Source organism: Schistocerca nitens, chromosome 8 (assembly GCF_023898315.1).
Source record: "Schistocerca nitens isolate TAMUIC-IGC-003100 chromosome 8, iqSchNite1.1, whole genome shotgun sequence".
NCBI lineage: Eukaryota > Metazoa > Arthropoda > Insecta > Orthoptera > Acrididae > Schistocerca > Schistocerca nitens.
In genome coordinates, this window is record NC_064621.1 from 300,375,215 (window position 1) to 300,390,911 (window position 15,697).

The window sequence follows — 15,697 nt, forward strand, 5'->3', positions numbered from 1 at the left end:
TTTGCCGCGCGGGATTAGCCGAGCGGTCTAAGGCGATGCAGTCATTGACTGTGCGGCTGGTCCCGGCGGAGGTTCGAGTCCTCCCTCGGGCATGGGTGTGTGTGTTTGTCCTTAGGATAATTTAGGTTAAGTAGTGTGTAAGCTTAGGGACTGATGACCATAGCAGTTAAGTCCCATAAGATTTCACACATATTTGAACATTTTTGAGAATGTCTTGAACACTTGGCTTAGAGACGTTGTCCACTGCGTTTGGCATACAACGGCCACACGTCCACTACTTAACACTGTCTGCTCTCACTGACTGGTCGAATGCACATCTGTTGTTAGTTCAAACTGCTAGCATAGTTACTGTGCTGACGTCCCTTAAATGCCAGAAAATATAATTAGTCTTGGAACTTTCTGGACGGACTGTGTATAATCTTTCTGTTGTTCCCGTCTATGTTTGGAAAAGTCAATCTTTCTATTATTTTTTTTCACGGTGGAGCATCATTAACCTTCTGTCTTGCCTTCCCTCAGCTTCCTGTGGCTCTTAGTTTTTCCGCCTGTGGACTGACGAACCGTGGTATATCTGTTGGCGGCAGGCGTGGTTAGCCTGTGAAGGGGAACTTTTTCCTGGCTGTGAAGTTCTCTGCAACCAGTCAGGTCACAACTCAATCCACGAGGGCTGGAAAGTAACTTGTATTTAACGAAAGTTGTATTCTTTTATTTTTTAGAATTTCTTTTTATTTACGAGTATTTTGTCACTAGATAGGTACCCAGCTTTCCCAGATATATATTTATTTCAGTTCTAGTATTAGTCAATCTCCTCCTTCCCCCTCTCTCTGTGTATCTACTCTTCCGCCCCTCCCTCCCCCCCCTCCCCTCCCCCCCCCACTCTCTCTCTCTCTCTCTCTCTCTCTCTCTCTCTCCCTCCCCTTTCTCCTTTCATCTCTTTCTGCACCTTCTCTCTGTCCACTTCCTCTACCCCACATTCTCTGTCCATCTAATCCTCGCCCTCTGTCCACCTCCTCCTCTTTCCTTTACATGAGCATCTTCTCTTCCCCCTTCTCCCTGTACATCTCCTCCTCTTTCCTTTCTCTATACATCTGCTCCTCCTCCCCCCCCCCTCTCTCTCTCTCTCTGCTGTACAATGATATAATTTGGCAGGTAAGTTCAGCAGTATACGTGGATACTGCCTGCTAAATGTGTTGTGAATAGAATTAGCATCAAAGAAGAAATGAATTCAAACGTCATGCACGATGTAGCAGTTTTTCACAAATGTCAGTGTTTATAACGTCGTATGTCCTGAATTGTGTTCCGTACAATGATGTAATTTGAAACAATCAGTTGAATATTTCAAAAATGTTTGCAAAATATGATGCGACTACAGTTATTAGTAAAGAAGTAATAAATTAAAACGTCGTGCCCGATGCGAAAATGAATAGCGAAAATGTAGTAAGTGATGAATTTGTAACCTTTCGTCATTATGTGGGGGCTGTCAGCGGTTTCGTAAAGGTTTGAAATTACGTGTGGAGTTTGTTGCAACTCATTAAGTGTTCTCGTTCTCAGTTACTGGGTTAATAAAATCGGGGTATTCACGCGTCATGGCCTACTCTCCTTTTTCACCTCACCCTTACCCATTTTGATAGATCCGTGGTTCTTTCCCGCAAGCTATTATTTCCAGACAGTATGTGGTACCTGTACCAAGTTTGGTTGAAATCGGTTAAGTGATTTCAGCGGAGATGTGGAACATTCATGAATATGTAGTAAGTATGAATGGCCTATCTCTATTTTCGTGATCAGATTTTGATTAAGTACAGCCTATAAGGTGCCCTTATCTACGCTGAAGCTGCCAGTTGAAATAAGCGTGTTCAGACAGACAAGAACTTTAAATCGCGATATATTTTTCTCCCGTGATCCAATTTTGATGAACTAAAACCTGTACAGTGCTCCAAACTATACTCAAGTTGTTTGCTACAGCCCATGAAAGTTCGTGTAGTACTTTTCGAGATTAACGCGTTCAGACACAGATAGCAAACGCGACAGTCTGTCGATTGTTAGAGAGGGGGGCGCCCCTGTAACACGGGCTTTAGCATTTGTTTACCATATTAGCCGTGTTGGCGGCTGGTGTGGCACAGCGCAACAGGGAGGTGGTGATCAGTGGTTCGGTCAGCGCACCAGCAGCAGCCGGCGGGCGCTGGTGGGAAGAACAAAGGGGCCGCCACGCAAGCCGCCTGCAGCGCTCCAGTTAGCCCAGGGCTGGCGCCGGCCGTCCGCAGAAACACAGCACTGCTGCAGTGTACCGTACCCTACCAAAGAGCCGACAGCAAGCCAGTCCAGTCCACATTCTGATGACCATAGATGTTAAGTCCCATAGTGCTCAGAGACATTTGAACCAGTCCACATTACACACGACATCCACCGCGCTTTGTTTACAAGCGTGTGTTATGTGGTGCCATTTTCTGATCCGTGCTGTGTACCGTACCAAACCAAAGAGCCAACTGCAAGCCAGTCTAATACACATTACATACGAAATTCACTGCACTTTGTTTACATATATGCATTACATAATGCCGGCCAGTATGGTCGAGCGGTTCTAGGCGCTTCAGTCTGGAACCGCGCGACCGCTACGGTCGCAGGTTCGAATCCTGCCTCGGACATGGATGTGTGTGATGTTCTTAGGTTAGTTAGGTTTAAGTAGTTCTAAGTTCTAGGGGACTGATGACCTCAGAGATGTTGAGTCCTATAGTGCTTAGAGCCATTTGAACCATTTTTTTTGTATTACATAGTGCCATCTTCTGATTTCTGCAATGTACCATACGGTACCAAAGAGTCGACAACAAGCCAAGTAATCTACATTACATACGAAGTTAACTGTGCTTTGTTTGCACATATGAACTACAAGGTGCCATTTTCTGATCTCTGCAGTGCACCGTACTCCAAAGAGCCTACAGCAAGCCAGTCTAATCCACGTTACATACGAAATTCACCGCGCTTTGTCTACACATATGTATTACTGGTGCCATTTTCGGATCACCTGAATGTACTGCATCGTACCAATGAACTGACAGCAAGCCAATCTAATCCACTTTAAATACGAAATTCACCATGCTTTGCTTACACGTAACATTGTTCCTATGACGTAGAATAGCTGCTACTTTGCGAGGATAGAGCTTCTGATGACTCGGCCTATGCATTATTTTAGGGTGTTGTGTATACAGATACAGTTACATTAATGTGAACGCCGTCAATGCTCGACGTCACTCACAGATGGTATGTGGCAGCACTAGCTATGGAGGCTGTATAAAGCGTGTCGGAGGACGCGGAAAACAGTGTAGTCGTTATCGTAATGCGGGATCGGAGCGATTTATTTGATGTTCGAGAGTGCATGATCATTGGCTTCCGAGCCAAGGGTGGAAGCGTTTCCGAAACGTCGAAGACTGGATTAAAGTATATGGCAAAACGGCGATATCCGAAAATGGCGCCAAGACAGCTAGGCGGATAGACCTGCCATTGTAAAGAAACTGAACGTCCAGATGAACGAAGCGGCTACCAATAACTTCTTTACAGCAACCATTGGTGCTTATGGGCCTCTGCAGCAGGCGCCTGGTTCTTGGACCCATGATACTCCTATTCATCCCAACGAAAGGGTGAAATTTGCACGCCAGTACTGCAACCGGAAGTCCGCTGAGTGGCGAGGGCCTTTTCAGATGAATCAAGTTTTATGTTCCATCGGACAGATGACCGTTGGCGTGTTGGGGACCATGTCCACCCCCAATATCTAGTTTGTCGACACGATGGCATCTACCAGCAGGACAATGCAATGTGTCACACTGCTCGCAGTGTACGTGCATGGTTGGAACACCAGGATGAGTTTACCGTACTTTCCTGGCCACCAAAGTTCCTAATCGAGAATCAGAGAGACCACTTCGATCGGGCTGTTCGCTCCATGGATCGTCAAACGCAGCTGGACACGGGTCTAAAGTCGACATGGCTGCACATCACTGTCGGTACCTTCTTGTACCTCAATGACTCTCTTCCTGCACGTCTGGCAATGGTCCATGCTGCTGAAGGCGGTTGTTCAGCTTGACAGGTGGTCACATTAATGTGACTAGACAGTGTGTGAGGTGTATCATAATTAGTTGCGAAAACTAATACGGCTATCAACCAAATCATGAGGACCACTACCCACTTTGAAACTGAATGCCGCCTGGTTGTGTTTGTGACTGTAGGTATTCCCCAGCCTTTTGGTGATCTAATGAAATTAATTTGTAAGGAGTAGCCTATTCCTGTTACGTCAAATTTATGTTATGAAATTTATTATTTCTCTCCTGCTTTCAATTTACTGTGGGTATCTGACGCGCTAAGTGTTAAGTGGCGCAGAGACGAAAGGAGAACCAGTCTAGGGACAAGAAGGGCGGAAAATGGCAAAAATCTACTAACAAAATCAGCTTTGACAAAAGGCAGATTTTTTTCGCCCAGCGCCTGGAAATGGACATTCCGAAAACAGTAAAGGTGGTCGGATGTGCTATCACGAAAAGTTTTAGAAAACGCTGGAAGGACAGTGACACCACAAGTAGGTGACATCGTACTGGGTGTCTACACCACATCACGGAACGTGGAGGGCAGAGGTTGTCTGCTCTGTGAATCAAGATAGGCGGCGATCTGTGGCTGATCTCATGGCAGAGCAAAATGCTGGTACATGCATAAATTTTCGGAGCACACTGTTCAGCACATGTTGTTGAACATTGGGTACCTGAGCAGACGAACCCCATGGGTTCCTTTGTTGACTAACGTCGACGTCAGTTACGATTGCATTGGGCACAGGATCAGCAAGACTGGACGGTGGATCAACAGAAACTGGTCGCCTGTTCGAATGAATCGCGTTTCTTGATACAGCAGGTCAATGGTCGTGTCCGGATATATCGTCATGCAGGCTGCTCGAAACATGCACCGCGCCGCGGATGCAGGGCTGTAGGAGCAGTATTAGGCTATGGGGGACACTCAACTGGGTTTCCATCTGATGTGTAGTAGCAGTGCTATAAATGATGATAGCTGTTGGGGACCACCATCCTTTCACACTTTATGTCTGTCCTGTCGCCGAGGGTATCTTACAGATGTAAATGTCACAAGGCCTAAATCATACTACAGTGGTTTGAAGAGTATGATAGAGAACTCACCTTAACGTCTCGGCCATCAACTTTGCCTCATCTGAGACCGGCGGAACACATCTGGGAGGCTATCTGGCGCTAGTTGCGCCTACTCAAGTTACCGGCCTGAAATTTACGGGAATTGTGTGACCTGTGTGCATACATCCGCAGTCATATACTTCTGGAATCTTACCAAGGAGTTAGTCGAATCCATGCCACTGAGCACTGCTATATGTTGCCTACCGAAAATGGACCAACACTTCATTAACCGGCTGGTCATATGTTTTGGCCCATCAGAGTACATCTGCCGTGTGTGTTAGGCGGCGGTGGCATTGCGGTTCTAGGCGCTTCAGTCCGGAACCGCGGGACTGCTACGGTCGCAGGTTCGAATCCTGCCCCGGGCATGGATGCGTGTGATGTCCTTAGGTTAGTTAGGTTTAAGTAGTTCTAAGTTCTAGGGCACTGATGACTTAAGATGTTAAGTCCCATAGTGCTCAGAGCCATTTTTGTATTAGGCGATTTTTTTTTTTCCTTAGTGTTGCAACGCCTTGCTGCTGTACGAATTAGAGGGGTCTCCATACCATGTGAGTGCACGAATAATCAAAATCTCGTGCAAAGAAGAAACATCCTTCAAACAGATGTAACCTGTACGAATGATAGTATATACGTACGCTCTGAGCACTATGGGACTTAACATCTATGGTCATCAGTCCCCTAGAACTTAAGAACTACTTAAACCTAACTAACCTATGGAGATCACAGAACACCCAGTCACCACGAGGCAGAGAAATCCCTGACCCCGCCGGGAATCGAACCCGGGAACCCGGGCGTGGGAAGCGAGAACGCTACCGCACGACCACGAGCTGCGGACGTCTAGTTTGATGTTTCTGAAATTTACGATAGAGTTGTGTGCATTTTATGTGATCAGCTGCCTTTCATATCTATATTTGAACTTATTCTTTTGTATATCATTGTGATTCTGATTGTTATTTTCTTTGTTCCAGGTAAGAGATTGAACATGGAAGAGGAACCTAATATCAGTGTTTCGGGGAGCGTAATTGGTGAGCCACTCGACTTTCTCTCTGCCCGGTGTAGTTATTTATATTCAGTTTTGTTTAGAATGGAATGTTCCATGCCTTTTCTTCTTGTATGTATTTGTTATCCATGGAAGTATTACAACAGTGTCCAGTCGACTGCAACGTTTCAGAGTGAATGGTTAGTCTCTGGATGTTTCAAATTGGAGATCACAGGAGCGCTTTTAGGTGACACCGTATATTTTCACGTTTTTCGTTGTATCAAAGAGTTCACACAACATTGAACTGAAGGTTGTGAAACCTGCCTTTTATCATTAATTCTTTTTTAGTCAGATCATATATATTTTTCCCGATACAAATAAAGTACCTTATAATTAAAACACGAAAACTGTAGAGAAATACCTTTCTCTTGCCATATTTAAACGTGGCCGGTAAATATAGAAAAATAGCGCATACATTATGTTAGGAGCAAACGAAACATTTCAGAAATATCTTTAGCCTACCACACTTTCTAAATAATGGACTAACGGAATTTTCTGTCGTTGCTAGGCAGAATAAACAACTGAAGTAATACGAAAGACATTCCTAATATTCTGCAAAACTGTATTTATTAGCCGGCCGAAGTGGCCGTGCGGTTAAAGGCGCTGCAGTCTGGAACCGCAAGACCGCTACGGTCGCAGGTTCGAATCCTGCCTCGGGCATGGATGTTTGTGATGTCCTTAGGTTAGTTAGGTTTAACTAGTTCTAAGTTCTAGGGGACTAATGACCTCAGCAGTTGAGTCCCATAGTGCTCAGAGCCATTTGAACCATTTTTGTATTTATTAGCGTCACTAACTGCCTTTTGGCATCATCAAGATGAGGATTGAATGTCGCAAATGCAGGTAAAATTGTTTGCGATTTACACAGACATTACTTTCACAGAAGGAACAAGATACAAAAATGATGATGTGTAGAGTGTTTAGAAAGGAAGATATTACAGTTCTATGTCACACAAAAGTAGTTACATCTAACTCCAAATGAAAAAAATAAGTTTTTATGACCGCGCGTGGTTATCCGTAGCGTAAGTTAAAGTTAGATTAAGGAGTGTGTAGGCTTAGAGACCGATGACGGCAGCAGTTTGGTCCCATAAGACATTACCACAAACTAAATTAACTAAGTTTTTATGTGAATATGGTTCCAGATAAAAATAAAGTTGAATTTGCGATTGTAATCTAATATTTGTAGAACTAAAACTTAATTTAACAGAGGGCGAAATAGGAAACAGTTTCCTCATTTTTTACCAAGCTGACGTTTTCTGCCTTATGTTCATTGTTTCCAAATCCACTGCCTGAAAAAAAAATTTGTACACCTCAAAAGACGACGCCGATTTTGATCTGCTGACGGCATATTCCACCTGTAACGTTGTTGCTGTACTGGTAATGGTTTGAACATCGTCCGCCAACAGGTAGCGTAGTGGCGTAGCTACCAGAGCGCCATCAGTGTCCGCCCTGGTAATGCTCAGTGTGGTGCAAAGTGTGAAGTAAGCAGGCTGCCATGCCACGGAGTCTCAGTCGTGCTTCCTATAGCCGACCCAGCGTGTTTGAAGGGGTCAATTGCGGCTTTCTAAGTGGCGGGATGGTCCTTTCGGAGAAGCGCCACATAAATTGGACGTTATGCGTCAGTTGCGCAACGATGCTGGTATCAGTAATCACGTGAACATTCTCACACCTGTAGACGATGTTCTGGGCGTCCATGCAGCACACACGCACGCCAGGATCGTCGTATTGTAAAGACAGCAGTGACAGCTCGTACAATTAGCGCAGCACAGATAAAAGGGATTTTCAGCCCAGACGTATCAACACGAACTGTCTCGAACCTTTTATTAGCAGCGGGACTAAGGGCACGCACACCTGTAACTCGTCTTCCACTCACGTCACAGCATCGACGTGCATGGCTCGACTGGTGCCGTCAGAGGATCAGCTGGAAAGCGCGCCGTGGTCTTCAGCGATGAAAGCAGATTCTGTCTGTACACAAGTGATGATCGTTTGCACGTACGAGGTACATCTGGAGAGCGCTGTATCGAAAGTGCATTCATTCAAGAGACAATGGCCCAGTCCCATGCCTTATGATCTGAGATGCGATCAGCTGCAGCTCTTGTTCACCTTTGCTGTTTCTGGAGGGGACGCTAACCAGCACTCGGTACGAGCTGAAAGTTGTTAGAACCGTTCTTGCAACAGGAAGATGATGTTTTGTTGCAACATGATAATGCTCGCCCACACGCTGGCCTCGAAACTCAATTTGCTCTACCAGACATGTACCAACTTCCCTTGTCAGCACGATTTGCAGACTTGTCTCTAATTGAGCACTTGTGCGATACTATGGGACAAGAAGTGACTCGTGCCAGTCGTCAACCAACAATTCGTCCTGAACTACGTGAACAGCTCGAATAGGCGTGGCTTAACGTATCCCAGGCAGTATTCGCGATTTGTATGATCGACTGGATATCAAAGTAGAGTTAGCGCCTGCATTGCCGCCCGTAGAGGCTACACCACGTAGTAATATGGGTGTTTCAGCGTGAGTCCATACCTGGTGCCACAGAACCGCTTGTGGTGCAGATCATAAATGTAATCTTTTCAAGTACGACATGTGCACTGTTGCAACAACAAGTCTTGCTTGAACCGGAAACGTCTGAAAAGGTGTACTACTTTTTCCCGACAGTGTACTTCCAGTAGAGTCATCAAATGGCTCTAAGTACTATGGGACTTAACATGTGAGGTCATCAGTCCCCTAGACTTAGAACTACTTAAACCTAACTAACCTAATGACATCACACACATCCATGCCCGAGGCAGGATTCGAACCTGCGACCGCAGCAGCAGATGACTGAAGCGCCTAGAACCGGTCGGTCACATAGGCCGGCAGTATAGTCCTCCTACGTTTCTTAACATACGTCAATCTTCAGTATCTACTTTATACGGGCGGGTTTCCGTTAAAATATGTTTGGCAAGGGTTGAATCTGCATTTCCTAAAGTCCAGTTTCTCTCACATTCAGATAACCCAATTGCCTTAGCTCTACCTGGCAGACCAATATATATGCAATCCCGTAGATTTTCCCAGCGTGTTATATGATTATGTCCTTCACGGGTATTCTGCCGGATATAATCGTCTTCAATACACGATATTTCGGCGATTCGTCTGACCCCCATTTTCAGGTGCGATCGCTGAGAACCTGCGACCGCAGCAGCAGATGACTGAAGCGCCTAGAACCGGTCGGTCACAGAAGCCGGCAGTATAGTCCTCCTACGTTTCTTAACATATGTCAATCTTCAGTATCTACGTTATACGGGCGGTTTTCCGTTAAAATATGTTTGGCAAGGGTTGAATCTGCATTTCCTAAAGTCCAGTTTCTCTCACATTCAGATAACCCAATTGCCTTAGCTCTACCTGGCAGACCAATATATATGCAATCCCGTAGATTTTCCCAGCGTGTTATATGATTATGTTCTTCACGGGTATTCTGCCGGATATAATCGTCTTCAATACACGATATTTCGGCGATTCGTCTGACCCCATTATGTTCTTCACGGGTATTCTGCCGGATATAATCGTCTTCAATACACGATATTTCGGCGATTCGTCTGACCCCCATTTTCAGGTGCGATCGCTGAGACACAATCAATCACGCCGGAACTGAACTAAAATCAGTAACGGCGGCTCCTTTATACCCCGGGTCCAGGCCACTGCGCCTGCGCGAGAACCGCTAGAGCTGCCCCTTGCGAAGCAAAGAATTGCAACGCCGCCGGCGGTAGAAACTGGCGAAAGTGATAAATGGCAAATTAAAATGTGGCAGGTCGAAAACGAGACCGTTGTTTAATATCAGATAAAATAGGGTTCCACATCTTGCTTAAAGGAAAATCTCTATCTCTGTTAATAATGTCATCGGATAATCGTATTTCGATGGATTCCTTGAGTACACAATCCCAGTAACGAGAAGCCGGAGCAACAATTTGCGTCCCTTTAAACGACATGTTATGCCCTTCGTTGAGACAATGTTCGTCGACGGCAGATTTTTCAGACTGGAGCAAACTATGTGACGCTGATGTTCCACACATCGGTCATAAACTCCAGGCTTTATCAATCCCAAATCATCTTTAACAGATCCAAACAGGGTTCTAGTCTTGGACAAAGGCCAAGAAAACACTTTCAATATGATATTTCCTTTGAATTCTAGAAATTTTTTGAAGAAAGACCAATATATACTTTTCCGCAAAGATCGTATTTGATTTTATGCGTAACACTCTGTCCCGAAGGTTGCAATTAGCATGACCAAATAAATGTAACTTTGCAGAAAATAGCAAAGTGTTTCCTATCTAACATCGATTACATATTGCTTCAGAAAAAATGAACACGGTTCAATAAACAATTTTATAACACCAAAGCTAATGAAAATTTCGTCTTAATTTTGGAAGTGAATGATGAAACTCGACTATAGTATCAAGAATGCTGTGGTGTCAATTTTGATTTAAATTTACTTTTCGGACAAGAAAATATAAAAAAAAGTTTGGAGAGCACCTCATGAAACCGAGTAGTGCGAGGAAAATAGCTGTAAACATTAGTGTGCTTATCAACTCGGGGAAGTAACTAACAATACCAGCAAAAACAAATAAAGGATTTAAACAATGTTGCTGTCTCTCCCCAACACTTTCTAATATCTATGATGACGAGGTCATAATAAGATGGAAACAAATTTTCAAGTGTTGTATAATGTTCTCACCTCAGTAAAGACTAAGTAATAGTCTGTATGCAGACGATGTTGTTGTGCAACAGACAGTTGATAAGATCAAAAATTGAGATTAGTGGGAAAATAATGGGGGCAGGTAGCCACATTTAATCACCTTGGTTGTGAAATATACTCAACAATAGATCGCGACATAATCAAAACTTCGCAAATTTAAACATACCGGCGTTCTCTGCTAAGAGTCTTCAGCCAAATTTTCTCTGGTGTTTCGGCAGGTATTTGCAGTTTCGTTTTTGCGATGTGTACCTATCGTCAACCGAAACAAATGCTGGTCATCACGTCTTTCATACGACACTCATTGTGGATAGAAAGCGTCGGTTTCTCCCCCGTTATAAACAAAATCATTTTTAAACCCGTCAATAGAGCAGTCCAAATTAGCGTAGTGCGATATTTGTTTCATCGATATGATTTAACAGGGGCAGTAAAACACGAAGAATAAACAGTACTCCGGCAGCGAAAGCACCGTCCAGAGCCACGCCAACTGCAACCACCATACAGCAGCGCTATTCAGTTCGCTACCGGAGTACCGATTATTATTCTTATTTTACTGTCCCTAACAACACGTACCGATAAAAAAAGCATCGCACTAGACTAATCTGGGGCCGCACTATTGCATGGGCACGTAAAATTCTGGTTTAAACATGATTTTGCTTGTAACGGGAAACAAACGACGCTTTGCATAAGCACCGAACGTCGCATGAAAGACGTGATGATCAGCATTTGTTTGGGCTGGCTCCAGCTGCACCTTGCAAAAATGAAATTACAAATACCTGTTCAGAGAAAATTCGGCTGAAGACTCTTAGGAGAGGCACCCTGTTGTATGTGCGAAAATGCATAGAACTCTGAAATATAAAATCAGAAAGGAAATTAAACCGAAACTTCTTTAAACAGTGGCAAAGCAAGAACGAAGGAAAATTACGTTGGCTGAGATGAAATTTCTCGGGGCAGTCAAAGGCTGTACACTGATGGTCAGACTATGAAACACGGAGATAAGACAAGAGCTACAGATTTCCAATATGGAAAGCAAAACAAAAAATGTAAAGTCAACTGGGGCAACTATTAGGAAAAAACGCAGCGAGATCATCTGCGTAGATTCGCCATGAACGACAAACACACTGGACAGCGAAGTGGCGGGCGTACGAGATGGTTTCCGGAATAGGCTGTGCAGCCTACTCCTTGATGTGAAGATGGTGGTGGTGATCATGGTGATGGTGACTCATTCTTAATGTGGTAGTGAAGTGTGCGTCGTCGGTTGCGCAACGTTGCTCGGCGCCCGCTGCAGAGTGCAGAGGTTCGACCACCGCCGAGGGCGTCGACTGCAGAACTCGCCCGATCGTCCCACGACTGCAGCAAGTAAGGGCAACGGCCCCTTACACTGGGGGAGCGTTTCCGCGTTCACTCTTCGCATCACTGAGATACGCTCACCAAACAGAAATTTCTATTCCACCGTACCATATAAGCTGTTAGGAAGTGAAATTACGAAACCACGACGGCGGCATGCACTAAGCGTCAAAATGAGTCTCAAGTGTGCCACGTGTTTGGAAATGCAAATGTTCGCAATTCAGCGCAGCCACACAAAGTCAATGTGAGTAACTCCACCTATAATCCGTATATAAAGAAAGAGTATGCAACGGGTTTCTCGTTTAGAAACCGCCTTTGCTAATTTGCTAGAAGGTGGTATTGTCGGCCTCTGTGGCCGAGCGGTTCTAGGCGCTTCAGTCCGGAACTGCGCTGCTGATACGGCCGCAGGTTCGAATCCTGCCTCGGGCATGGATGTTTGTGATGTCCTTAGGTTAGTTAGGTTTAACTAGTTCTAAGTTCTAGGGGACTAATGACCTCAGCAGTTGAGTCCCATAGTGCTCAGAGCCATTTGAACCATTTTTTTGTAATTCCATGTTATATAAGTGTAAGAATGGGACTGCAGACGGTCGACGATTTTCAGAAAACATATCCAAGTGCCGAAAATTTACGGAATAATTTTGTTACGCTACCGGTTTCGGTGTCTCATTGGAGCCTGAAGACGAGGCCAACGAGGCACGGAAACCGGTATCATAATAAAATTAAAACCATGATTGAGCTTGCATACCAAAGAGATTGGTGGACTTGTAGAGACGACACCTCGGATTAAGATAGGCAATAAAATTGCCAAGTTTCCAGGATGTATACGGGGCAAATGAAAACGAAAATTGGAAAAATTATGTAAACCGTTAATAATTTCAAAAGTAATCACCATAACAATTAATGCATTTATACCACTGTGAGACAATATGGTCAATGCCTACATGGAAAAATGTTTGCGGTTTCCTGTGTAACCATAATTGTACCCTGGCGTGGACCTTTTCGTCCGAAGGACGTCGTTTTTCAGGGTTCCAGATATATGGAAATCTCATGAGAAGAGGTAGGGACCTAGTGAAGATGTGTAAGGGCTTCCCAGCGAAGCTTCTGCAACAAAATGCCCGCCTACATGTTGCCAAGATTGTTTCGTCGACACTGCAGAAGTTTGGCTGGGAAGCCATTACACAACTTCCGTACACTCTCGATCTCCCTCCCTCCCCCCCCCCCCCCCCCTACTATTTTTCGAGCCCTGAAGAAAGACATTCATAGCCGTCGATGTCCTTCGGACAAAGAGGTCCACACCTGGGTACAGTCATGGTTCCGTAGGCAACCGCAAAGATTTTTCCGGGAAGACATTGGCGGTCGCGTCTCACAGAGGGATAAATGTATTATGTTAACAGTTGCTGTATAAACTTTAGAAATAATGAATCGTTTACTTACTTTTTTCCGTGTGTGTCGTTTTCATTTGACTGCACTAATAAACAGGGTTGAGAGAAGATGGATTATCAGCTGTCCTTTACAATCTGACAGGCGAAAGAACTTTCAGGGTGCTCAAGTTGGCTATGAAAATATTTGGCGCATGCCAGATAGAAATACCACTTGCACGCTTAGAGTAGCAGATTGATTAATTTTCACACACATTTATTAAAATAATAACAAGCATAAAAATTACTTAACTTGGTTCTGGATGCTATTTACAATTGACAATCTGAAGTTCCTTTGGTATTGGTAAGTTAATCTTATTCTCACATATATCTCTGATACTTGACAAAAGTGTCTATAAATTTATCTTCATGGCTAAATACAGGAATATGGTAATCTTATTAGGCGCAGACTGAAAATTGACTATAGACTGGTACAGACTGGTGCAGACAAATGCAGACTGACTAATCGGAGGTCTGTACACTCGTTATAATACCTCGCGCGTTCATGTATCACTGCGCGAGTGTGATCCGCGAGGAGAAAAGGTTCTACGTTAGCAGCAATCTCATTTTTTTTTTCCTTTATTGAATTTCAATTCCCCCCGAAGGGGGCGGGCTGGCAGCAGCTTAGCATGCCGCTCTTCAGCCGACAGATTTTGTGACAAAGATCAAGAGAACAAACAATAACAAAATAGGCGATAAAAGCGGAGACTTAGAGAGTAACAAGGCGAAAAGAAATCGTGGAACTTAAAACAACAACAGAGGGATGATGATGCTAATAAAAATACATACGAAGCAGACAGGGAAAACAATAGACAATTAAAAAACACGGCGACAGTCTGGATTCTGTTCGCAAAAGACATAAAATTCACACCTAGCGACAGCATGGTTTCTGTTCGCAACACGAGAAAGACAAACAACACTGAATAGTCACTGGAACACTGCACTAAAAAAGTTGGCAAATGTGACACCACAGTCGAGAGCAGGTGGGGGGAAACTGGACAGAAGATGGGAAAACAAAAGAAAGGGGGGGAAAGGAGAGTAAAAGCGAAGGGGGGAACCGGGAAAGGAGCTGATGGAGGATGAGGACCCAGAAGAGGGGTGGGTGGCAGACGCGACAGGGAGTGGGGCAGGCAGAGGAGGGGAATACAAAAGGACTGGGGGGGAGAAGGGAGGTAGGGAGAGGTTTGGTTTAGTGGGGAGAAAACAGGACGGAAGGGGGGGGGGAAGAGGGAGCCCAGGGAAAGGACAGAGGAAAGGAGGGGGAGTGAGGATCAGAGTTGATAGGAAGGATAAACGGAGGGAGAGAGGGCATCATCCGGGAGGGGGAGTTGACGGAAGCCACCTTGGGAAAGGAGATGGAGGGTGTAGAGATGGAGGGTAGGGGGGACACAACGGTGAAGACGTGGCAGGGGGCGGGGATGGGAGAGGAGAGGAGCAACCAGGGGGTGAGGGGGTTCAAGACGGCGGGAGGTGTAGAGGATGCGGATATGTTCGAGGAATAGGAGCAGATGGGGGAAAGGAATGAGATCATAGAGGATCCACGTGGGGGACGGGAGGCGGATACAGAAGGCGAGGCGGAGTGCATAACGCTCAAGGATCTGGAGGGAATTATAGAATTTGGTGGGAGCAGATATCCAGGCGGGACTGGCATAACAGAGGATGGGACGGATGAAGGATTTGTAGGTGTGGAGGATGGTAGAGGGGTGCAAACCCCATGTCCGGCCAGAGAGGAGTTTGAGGAGTCGGAGGCGGTTGTGGGCTTTGGATTGGATGGAGCGGAGATGAGGTATCCAGGTGAGGTGACGGTCAATGGTGAGGCCAAGGTAGGTGAGGGTGGGGGTGAGGCGGACAGGACGTGCGCAGACAGTAAGGGAGAAATCCAGGAGCCGGAAGGAGCGAGTGGTACGACCTACGATGATTGCCTGGGTCTTGGAAGGATTGAGTTTCAGGAGCCATTGGTTACACCATGCAGCAAAAAGGTCAAGGTGATTCTGGAGA

General features: G+C 45.2%; 1 protein-coding gene across 1 annotated transcript in view; it reads left to right on the plus strand.

Annotated features, from left to right (window-relative positions):
- The window catches only part of LOC126198905 (uncharacterized), a 503,369-nt gene that overhangs the window by 139,326 nt on the left and 348,346 nt on the right, over window positions 1-15,697 (plus strand). The window lies entirely within an intron of this gene.